Source organism: Cannabis sativa, chromosome 2, assembly GCF_029168945.1.
Source record: "Cannabis sativa cultivar Pink pepper isolate KNU-18-1 chromosome 2, ASM2916894v1, whole genome shotgun sequence".
NCBI classification, from domain to species: domain Eukaryota; kingdom Viridiplantae; phylum Streptophyta; class Magnoliopsida; order Rosales; family Cannabaceae; genus Cannabis; species Cannabis sativa.
Window position 1 is genome coordinate 70,780,739 of NC_083602.1, and position 10,714 is coordinate 70,791,452.

The following is a 10,714-nucleotide window of genomic DNA, read 5'->3' on the forward strand; positions in this document are numbered from 1 at the left end:
AAATTTCCCAAAGAGAAAATTCTCAGACCCAAAACAACACCTTTAAACACTTTGCAATTTTCTCCAGTTCCTCTTCGTTCGTTACTATCAGTCCTTCTTGCCTCTATTCGATTCACAGCAGGACCCCCAGTTTCAAGACTTCATCGTAAGTTCTTTGCACCCTTTGCTTTATTATTGAATGGCATGCTGTTACTTATCTGTATGTTCTTTTCTTGGTTTGCATTCGAATTTTCTGGGCATGCAAGTGTTTAAACCTTCATATAATCGGTTTGAGTTTACTGCTGATTACTGTTGTCACGCCTCTGTTGTTATTTTTTGTAGAAGACCATACGTTCTTCGTATAATGGTTGCTTAGGGCATAGGACAAACTTTTTTCTTTCTATTTTCTTTAGCGTGTAAGGCCATCTTCTGTGAATTAATTGCACCCGACTCTTGTCCAGGGAATCCTCCTAGGGTTTCCTGTATGACATATGTCCGGAGGGGGCCTCTTTCCAGCGGTTAGGGGACCCCCATTCCCTTTTTCTTGATTTAGGGTTTGGTATGGGGCCTAACTGCTGGAATCTTACTCTTTTTACAGAATCGAAAAATATCTGCTTCTGGCTCAAAATCATCGAAGAAAAGCGGTAAGCGCCTGGCTACCCTTGAGGAGGTCTCCCTGGGTCCTGTTGCCCAGGAGGGGTACCAGTCTCGGGCGACCGAATGGGAGGCGGCCGAGCTTCACTCCACTCTGACCTGTCCCCATCATTTGGAGAACATCGTGGAGGTAGCTGGAATCAAGCCTTCCACATCAGGGACCTACCATCGGCCACCTCGCGACGCGGAGACGCCCAATCACAATTACGGGGGCTTCGGGGTGATTAGTGGTTACAAATACACTTTTATTTATTTTAAATGATAAAATAAATTGAGTTTTAATTGATATTTTCATGAAATTATTGTAATATATTTTATAAATGAAAATATTTGATTTTGATTCAATTTATGTCTTTCTTGTAGGAATTAAAGTGTATTTTTATTGAAAGAAAGAGGAAGGAGCAAAGTTGAAAAGAAATGAAGAAAAAAATGGCATTTTTGTTGAAGTCCAAAGCAACCCAACCCAAAAAGGTTAAGCCTAGCCCATGAAGCTCATCATCAATTTTGTCTCTTCCAAAGCATGTGATGCAATGATGATAAGTCTAGGTCATCATCAACCCTATTTTCCTCTTCCACACTCAACCTTCATCCAAAGAGTAGAAGTCAAAATCACAATGATAACAAAAATAATATTAATTTTATTTTTGATTTGAAATGTCAAATTTAATCTTAATATTTATTTTATAATCCCAAATTTTTATTTATTTATTTTTAGTCCTTTTATGGCTCTATAAATAGGAGCTCATTTTAGTAATTTGGAGTGTGTAATTTTTAGTGTAGAAAAACTATAGCAAAATTCTCTCAACTTTTCTTCTCATCTTTTCTCTTTAGAAATTTTAGGAGAATGATTAGCATAATGGCTTAATCTTCCTTGGAAGGTTAGGGATGATTCCATATGCAAAGTGAGGTTATTTTGTATCTTTGATTCACTTTTTTGTTGTAATGTTTATTTGAGTAATGCAAGTTCATATTCCACTTTTATTTTTATGTTCTTCTTCCATCTATACTATCTATGCTATTATACCAAATATATATATAGACTTAGTCATGCTCTTTCTATATATTTTTATTTAGTGATTATAGTAATGGTAGTATTGCTCATTTCTATCTTTTATGTTCATTTTTATTTACTTTTTGTTAAATGATATATAGGTTTAGTCATGCTCTCCCTATGTGTCTAAAAGTTAATAAAAGTAATATTAATGTTCATTTCCTTCACTATCACCTCCATCTCCATCTCTATCTCTTTGTCATTATTTTTACTAAAAATATATAGGATTAGTCATGCTCTTTCTATGTGTTACTATTTAGTAAAAATAATATTGATGTTTAGTTTTATATTTAATCTTTTATTGCATTATTGCTTGATGTATAATGTCATTTCTAGGTTCTACATAAGATTAAATTATTTCTTTTATTTTTAAGAACTTGTATACTCAAAATATAATGAACTTTAATGTTACATCATTTGTGTCAACTTAGTGAATCAAAGGTACAAAATAGCTAAACAAGCATATGGATGATTCTTGAAGCCTTTCTCTCTTTTACTATTGATTACACATCTATTTGCTTTCTTTTAATACTTATTATCAAATTAAAAATCACAAAATCATTGGTTACTATTATCACTTATTATTAACCTTTTGTTTTTATTTTTCTACTAACGCTTTTGTCCATAATCACCTTCCTGTGGAATCGACCGCCCGATCTATACTACAACCACCGCTAGTGGAAGTCACATTTGGGCGTTAAACAAATTTTGGCGCTGTTGCCGGGGAGGTAATTTTTCGAAAGCTAGTGAAATCTACAATCAAGAGGTTAGTAACTTTTTTTTTGTTACATTTTATTTTCTTGTGAATATTGTCTTATGCTGTGTAAATATTTGTAAAAAAAAAAAAAATTTACCAAGAATTCAAAGTATGCTCTAAGGTTGCGGTTTTATCCGATCTTCCTTATCAGAAATGATTTCTTGAAAAAAAAAAAAGTCTATTCCCTTTATTTATTTATTTATTTATTATTTTTTTATTTTTTTACTTTAATTTTTGTTTAGTGTGATTGTTTATACTATCTTTTAGTTATTGTTTCTTTTTTTTCATTAGTGTTTTATTTGTCTTTTTCTTAGTACTCATAGCATTTAAGTCCTCTAAAAAATCATAAAATACAAAAAAAAAAAAAGTAAGTTATAAAAACTTCTTCATAAAACGCTTAGTATTTGGTACAACGGTGTAATATTGTATATGACACAAACCAAGATTGTTCTGTCTAGAAAGATTGGTTTTTAAATAAGGTTTGTGTTAGTGTACCCTCCACCTTACCTGGGAACCTCGGTTCTGTCTAGGCAAGGTTGGGACGAAGCGGTACCTTGGCAACCTTTCCAATTGGCCTGGGAACATTTTTGTGTTAATCATTGTAATATTACATTTTTGTGCTATTTACTATAACAAAAACAACCTTGTTTTATCAAAAATAAGCAACTCATTTTTGCTTAGAAAGGTCTTTGGTCGAAAAGGTTAGTGAACCCTTCACACTTACCTGGTAACCCCGGGGAGTTCTAGTAAGTTGTGAAGGACCATTCTAAAAACCTCCAAAGTAACCTGGGAACAAGTTGAACAAAAAAATTAAATATATTTAAAAAAAAAAAAGCAAACAAGAGTGGATGAGTAACTCTTCTTCTGACGAAACCACTTCTAGTGAAACTTCGTCCAATCCATCCACTACTCCTTCTCCCATTCACACGATAATCGGTAATCCTTTCGCAATGAATAATAATAATGAAATACAACAGAGAACACTTAATGATTACCTTCACCCCACCCAAACTTCCATACCATCATGCTTCATATTTCCTCCTAATATGCCAAGTCTTGGTGTCAAACCCGGCATTATTCAACTTTTGCCAACTTTTCATGGAATAGAAAATGAAAATCCATACGTGCATATTAGGGAGTTTGAGGAAGTTGTTGACACTTTTTATGACCGAGCAACCATCAATGATGCTGCACGCTTAAAGTTTTTTCCCTTCTCCTTGAAGGATAAAGCTAAAAGTTGGTTGTATTCTTTGAGATCTAAGTCTATCGGAACATGGGAAGAAATGACCAAAACATTTTTTGTTAAATATTTCCCTGTCCATAAGACCAACAGTTTGAAAAGACAAATCTCAACATTTTCCCAAAAAGACAATGAAACGTTCTATCAAGTCTGGGAGAGATTTAAAGATCTCTTAAGTCAGTGTCCACACCACGGGTACGAGAGTTGGCGCATCGTCAGCTACTTCTATGAAGGCCTCACAAGTCGTGAGCGCCAGTTCGTAGAAATGATGTGCAACGGTGAGTTCCTTCAAAAGGAACCCGAAGAAGCTCTTGAGTTTCTCATTGAGCTTGCTGAAAAATCTCACACATGGACTGGTCCAAGTGCTGCTGAAAGCACCAACAGAAATCGACCAGCTGGGATTTACCAACTTCGGGAAGAGGATAGCTTAAAGGCCCAAGTCGAAGCTTTAAAAAAGCAAATTGAAATCCTTACGACTAAAGATGGCCAAAAAGGGCACATGGTTGCCCAAGCACAAACTAGACCACTCGAACCTTGTTTCGTTTGTGGAGAAAATGACCATTTAGCTAAGGACTGCTTAGTTTACAAAGAAATGAAGGGGGTTCATGAGGAGCAATGCAATGCCTTAGGGCAATATAACAAGCCATTCTCCCATGCGTACAACCCTGGTTGGAGAAACCACCCGAATTTCAGTTGGAGAGATAATTCCAACCAAGGTCAAACGTCTGGAGGACAATGGAGAAATGAGAATCAAGCTCAACCTCCAAAGGCATATCATGCACCTCAATACCATGCTCAACAACAAGGAAACTCCCTTGAAAATACCATTCATGCATTCATTGAGGAACAAACGAAAATCAATCGCCAATTAAAGGAAGATGTCCAAGAAATAAAAAGTCAATTTTCAAAATTGAACACATCCTTAGCTATTTCTGAGAAAGGCAGACTTCCTTCCCAACCTCAATTCAATGCACAAGGGCAACATATGGCTGAAACCTCCACCTCTAATGATCCCATCGTTAAAGGGGTTAACGCCATCACAACAAGAAGTGGTAAAGCTTTGGAAGATCCATCCATCAAAACCACTACTTCAAATTCAAAAGTTTCCCCTGACAGTGCACCGATAAATGCTCAAGCAAAAGTACCATTTCCCCAGGCTCTTAAACCTGTTGGGAAAATTCCTGAAAACCGAGCTGAACTCCTTGAGCACTTGACACAAGTGAAGATTAATCTTCCTTTGCTTCATATCATAAAACAAGTGCCAGCTTATGCCAAAATCATCAAGGACTTGTGCACTGCTAAGAGAAAGCACCATGTCAAGAAGACTGCTTTCTTGACTGAACAAGTGAGTGCGGTGATCGAACAAAAGACACCGCCAAAATACAAAGATCCTGGTTGTCCCACCATTTCATGCCAAATTGGGACTCATGAAGTCAGCCAAGCTTTGCTTGACCTTGGCGCGAGTGTGAATCTCATGCCTTACTCTGTGTACTCGCAACTTGGTCTTGGAGAAATGAAGCCAACATCTGTTGTGCTGCAGCTTGCTGACCGCTCTATCAAAAAGCCTCGGGGTATCGTTGAGGATGTTCTTGTTCAAATTGAGAAATTCTATTATCCCGTGGACTTCCTTGTTCTGGATACTCAATCTGTGGTCAACATGGAATCCAAAATTCCCATCATCCTTGGAAGACCATTCCTTGCCACTGCAAATGCTTTGATCAATTGTCGTAATGGTCTAATGAAAATATCATTTGGAAATATGACACTTGAGGTCAACATTTTTCACATTGGGAAACAACTTCAAGAGGATGAAGAATGTCATCAAACATTCATGATTGACAATCTTGTTTCTGAAGAGATTCAATTGCAAAGAAATTTCGTTAATCTTGATGAACTCCTCTCACGCCTTGAAAATGAAAATCCCAGTTTTGTTGAGTCCGCTCTTGCTACCGTTGATCAATTGGACACACAAAACAGAGGGAAGAAATTTTGGAAGCCACACTTTGAAGCATTACCTCGTGAGAGGGAAACGCTAAAAGCTTCTGCCGAAGAACCTCCCAATGTTCAACTGAACCAACTTCCAAAGGGTTTGAAACATGTTTTTCTGGGAGATGGCCAAACCTTTCCAGTTATCATCTCGTCCGACCTTCAACTTTCTCAAGAATTGCAGTTACTCGAGCTACTGCAAAAATACAAACTTGCGATAGGTTGGACGTTTGCTGATATCAAAGGTATTAGCCCTCGAATTTGCACCCACCGAATTAATCTAGAAGAAGAAGCTATCCCACGAAGGGACCCTCAAAGAAGACTGAACCCACCAATGAAAGAAGTGGTGAAAAATGAAGTGTTAAAACTTCTTGATGCTGCTATCATTTACCCGGTGGCCGATAGCAAATGGGTCAGTCCAGTTCAGGTAGTACCTAAGAAATCAGGTGTTACTGTTGTCCAAAATGAAAAAGGGGCCCTTGTTCCCACCAAAACTGTGACGGGTTGGCGCATGTGCATTGATTATCGAAAATTGAATGCCGCCTCCCGTAAAGATCATTTTCCACTCCCATTCATTGATCAAATTCTTGAGCGCGTAGCTGGTCATCCTTTCTACTGCTTTCTCGATGGTTATTCAGGTTACTATCAAATTGAGATTGCATTAGAGGACCAAGAGAAGACCACTTTCACTTGTCCTTTTGGAACATATGCTTTCCGGCGTATGCCATTTGGACTGTGTAATGCACCAGCTACTTTCCAAAGATGCATGATGAGTATTTTCAGTGACATGATTGAAAACACCATGGAAGTTTATATGGATGACTTAACCGTCTTTGGAAAATCTTTTGACGCATGCCTTCTCAATCTTGGGGCTGTTTTAAAACGTTGCATCGAGAAAGGTCTTGTGCTTAATTGGGAAAAGTGTCATTTTATGGTATCTTCTGGAATTGTCTTAGGCCACATTGTTTCTGAAAAAGGGATTGAGGTTGATCAATCTAAAATTGCCCTCATCTCTAAACTTCCTACCCCTAAGACTGTCAAAGACATTCGGTCATTTCTTGGCCATGCTGGTTTTTATAGGAGGTTCATAAAGAATTTTTCAATGATTTCTCGTCCATTATGCAACCTCCTAGCCAAAGATGCTACTTTTGAGTGGACCCCAAAGTGTGAGGAGTCCTTCCAAACACTTGTGAATTCACTCACTTCTGCTCCCATTATTCAATCACCCGATTGGAGTCTTCCTTTTGAAATCATGTGTGATGCCAGTAATTTTGCTGTTGGAGCTGTTCTTGGACAACGAAGGGAGGGGAAACCTTTTGTTGTCTACTATGCAAGTAGAACTCTTAATAGTGCTCAAATGAACTATTCCACAACTGAAAAAGAGTTGCTTGCCGTTGTCTTTGCTCTTGACAAATTTCTAGCTTACCTGATTGGATCACCTATTACGATCTTCACCGATCACTCTGCCCTTAAGTACCTCCTTTCCAAAAAGGATGCTAAGGCACACTTAATAAGGTGGATCCTTCTCTTGCAAGAATTTGACATAACAATCAAAGATAAGAAAGGTGTTGAAAATGTAGTCGCGGATCACTTGTCCCGACTTGAATTTAGTGATCCCGCTGATGGCCCACCTATTCATGATGATTTCCCCGATGAACAATTATTCGTTGTTACTAAGTTACCGTGGTATGCGCACATTGTTAACTACTTAGTAACTGGTGAGCTCCCTTCTGAGTGGAGTTCACAAGACAAACGCAAATTCTTGGTCGAGGTGCGAAATTTCTTTTGGGATGATCCATACTTATTCAAGTATTGTCCCGACCAGATTATGCGAAAATGCATTCCCGATGATGAGGTGTCTAGTGTGCTAAATTTTTGCCACAATGATGCTTGTGGTGGTCACTTTTCTGTGAAGAAAACCGCTGCAAAAATCTTACAATGCGGTCTTTACTGGCCCACTTTGTTCAAAGACACCAATGATTTTTGTCGCTCTTGTGTAAGGTGCCAAAAGTTAGGCTCCTTGTCCCGTCGGCACATGATGCCCTTGAACCCAATTCTTGTCATTGAAGTATTTGATTGTTGGGGGATAGACTTTATGTGACCATTTCCACCTTCTTTTGGTTACCTTTACATCCTTCTTGCTGTGGATTATGTTTCAAAATGGGTCGAGGCAGTACCTAGTCGAAATAATGATAACGCGACTGTTGTGAAATTCTTAAAAGAAAATGTGTTATCGAGGTTTGGTACCCCTCGCGCTATCATTAGTGATCAAGGCACTCATTTTTGCAACCGATCTTTTGAGGCTCTTATGCGAAAGTACGGTGTACTTCACAAAGTTGCCAATGCCTATCATCCACAAACCAATGGTCAAGCTGAGCTAGCTAATAGGGAGATCAAAAACATTCTTGAAAAAGACGGTAAATCCCGACCGCAAAGATTGGTCAACACGTCTTCAAGATGCACTTTGGGCATATCGCACTGCTTACAAGTCCCCTCTTGGGATGTCTCCCTATCGGCTTGTCTATGGGAAAGCATGTCATTTACCTGTCGAACTTGAGCACAAAGCTTATTGGGCTATTAAGGCCCTGAACTTCGATCTAAGTGCGGCAGGTATGAACCGAAAACTTCAATTGTCTGAAATTGAGGAGTTGAGAAATGATGCTTACGATAATTCTAGGATCTACAAAGCAAAGCTGAAAGTTGCTCACGATAAACAGATCCTAAGAAAACATTTTGAGCCGAATCAAAAAGTACATTTGTACGATTCTCGTTTGCATCTCCACCCCGGTAAGTTGAGATCGAGGTGGACTGGTCCATATGTGGTTAAACAAGTATTCCCCAACGGTTCTGTTGAAGTTAAGGACCCAACCGATGGGAGAATTTTTCGAGTCAATGGCCAGAGACTGAAACATTACATTGAGAGTGTGAGCCTTGTTGAAGAGGTCCTTCTTGAGGACCCAGATTATACATTCTGAAATGTTTATTTTCCCTATCTATATATTATAGTATTTTATTTGATTTTTATTTTTGTTTTGTGTTTTTGTATTTTTGTATTTTCTATGTTTGTTTTGGGTTACTGTTATCAGGTTATCTCCACTCTCACCCCGTGCATATTATCGTCGATCAGGTGTACTCTTTTCCCTATTATTTTCATTTCATATTTTTTGTGACATTGAGGACACTGTCTAATTTTGAGTTGGGGGTGGTGAGCTCTGGTGAGCGTTCATTTAGAGAATTATAATTGTCTTGTTGAATTTTTTAAGTCAAATTTTTTCAAAATTATCCAAGCATGATAGTAAAATTACAGTTTGAGTCAATATTTGCTATATTTTGTTACCAAGTTGTGATTTTCAGAGTTCTTTTGTGCACTTTCCAAACATGTGGTAAAATAGTTGTAAACATATATAGTTAAGAAAAATTTTGAGTGTAAAGTTTTTCATTTTTTGTGAGTTGTGAGAGTTGAGAAAATAACTTTTTGAACTTTCATTGATCATTTGAGTTGGTAAAGTTAAACTTTTGGAATTTCAAACATGACATTTACTAGAGGGATTAATTTATTGTCAAAAGAGCCTTTGTGTTTATTTCTTTGTAACTTTATTATATTTCTTTATATCTTTATTTTTATATGTTGTCTCTTGTCAAAAAAAAAAAAAAGAAGAAGAAGAAAAAAAAAAGTAAAAAAAAAAAAAAATCATCAAAAAAATATATATAATGAAAAAAAAAAAAAGAACAAGAGCAACATCATTTTATTTTGATTTTCAAGTAGTCTCCATCTTTTTTTTTTTTTTTTGAGAAAAGAAAATAGAAAAAATAAAAATAGCAAAAGTAATATCATTTTATTTCTATTTACCTCCATTCTTTCCATATCTAAAAAAAAAAATCACGTTAGTTTATTTTAATTAAAAAAAAAAAAAAGAAGCATCACATGTCTCTCTAAAGAAAAAAAAAATTGTTATTATATTTCTTTATTTATTAGTTAGTTAGTTGGCTCTTTATTTTGTGAGTTTTTCATGTAAATCCCAAAGGTTGTTTGTCATTTGAATTCTATTAGTTTGATATGTCTATCTTGTGATCAATATTTGTTCAAATTGCTTATCCTAAAAAGTTTATCCTCTCTCATTTGTGCGTTAATTGTTACATTTCCAACTCCAAAGAGTGTCACCCTTCCAATATAAATACTTTCAATACCCGTGAAAAAAATTGGAGTTGAGACCTTTACACTTTTGAGATTTTTCGATACTATTTGTGTTAAGACTTGAAATAAAATAAATACAGTTTGGTGCACACACACACAACTCTGTTGTTACAACTGAAATAACACTGATAGCAATCTTTAACTCTCTACTAATATTTTGAAAATGCTTGGATATTTTTGCGTGATTTGACTTGTTTATTCAATTCGATTATTTTTTTTCTCCGCTTGAATTGCTAGGGACTAGCAATAAGCTAGTTGGGGGTTGTGATTAGTGGTTAAAAATACACTTTTATTTATTTTAAATGATAAAATAAATTGAGTTTTAATTGATATTTTCATGAAATTATTGTAATATATTTTATAAATGAAAATATTTGATTTTGATTCAATTTATGTCTTTCTTGTAGGAATTAAAGTGTATTTTTGTTGAAAGAAAGAGGAAGGAGCAAAGTTGAAAAGAAATGAAGAAAAAAATGGCATTTTTGTTGAAGTCCAAAGCAACCCAACCCAAAAAGGTTAAGCCTAGCCCATGAAGCTCATCATCAATTTTGTCTCTTCCAAAGCATGTGATGCAATGATGATAAGTCTAGGTCATCATCAACCCTATTTTCCTCTTCCACACTCAACCTTCATCCAAAGATTAGAAGTCAAAATCACAATGATAACAAAAATAATATTAATTTTATTTTTGATTTGAAATGTCAAATTTAATCTTAATATTTATTTTATAATCCCAAATTTTTATTTATTTATTTTTAGTCCTTTTATGGCTCTATAAATAGGAGCTCATTTTAGTAATTTGGAGTGTGTAATTTTTAGTGTAGAAAAACTATAGCAAAATTCTCTCAACTT

General features: G+C 36.0%; 1 non-coding gene and 1 pseudogene across 1 annotated transcript; one reads left to right on the plus strand and one right to left on the minus strand.

The window, feature by feature from the left end:
• The first annotated feature begins 905 nt into the window (after positions 1 to 905).
• Positions 906 to 9,399, plus strand: LOC133035109 (uncharacterized; annotated as a pseudogene).
• LOC115708441 (small nucleolar RNA R71) lies at positions 3,773 to 3,879 on the minus strand. Its single transcript, XR_004009941.2, has one exon. It is a non-coding gene; the product is annotated as a small nucleolar RNA R71 (small nucleolar RNA).
• Positions 9,400 to 10,714: the final 1,315 nt, after the last annotated feature.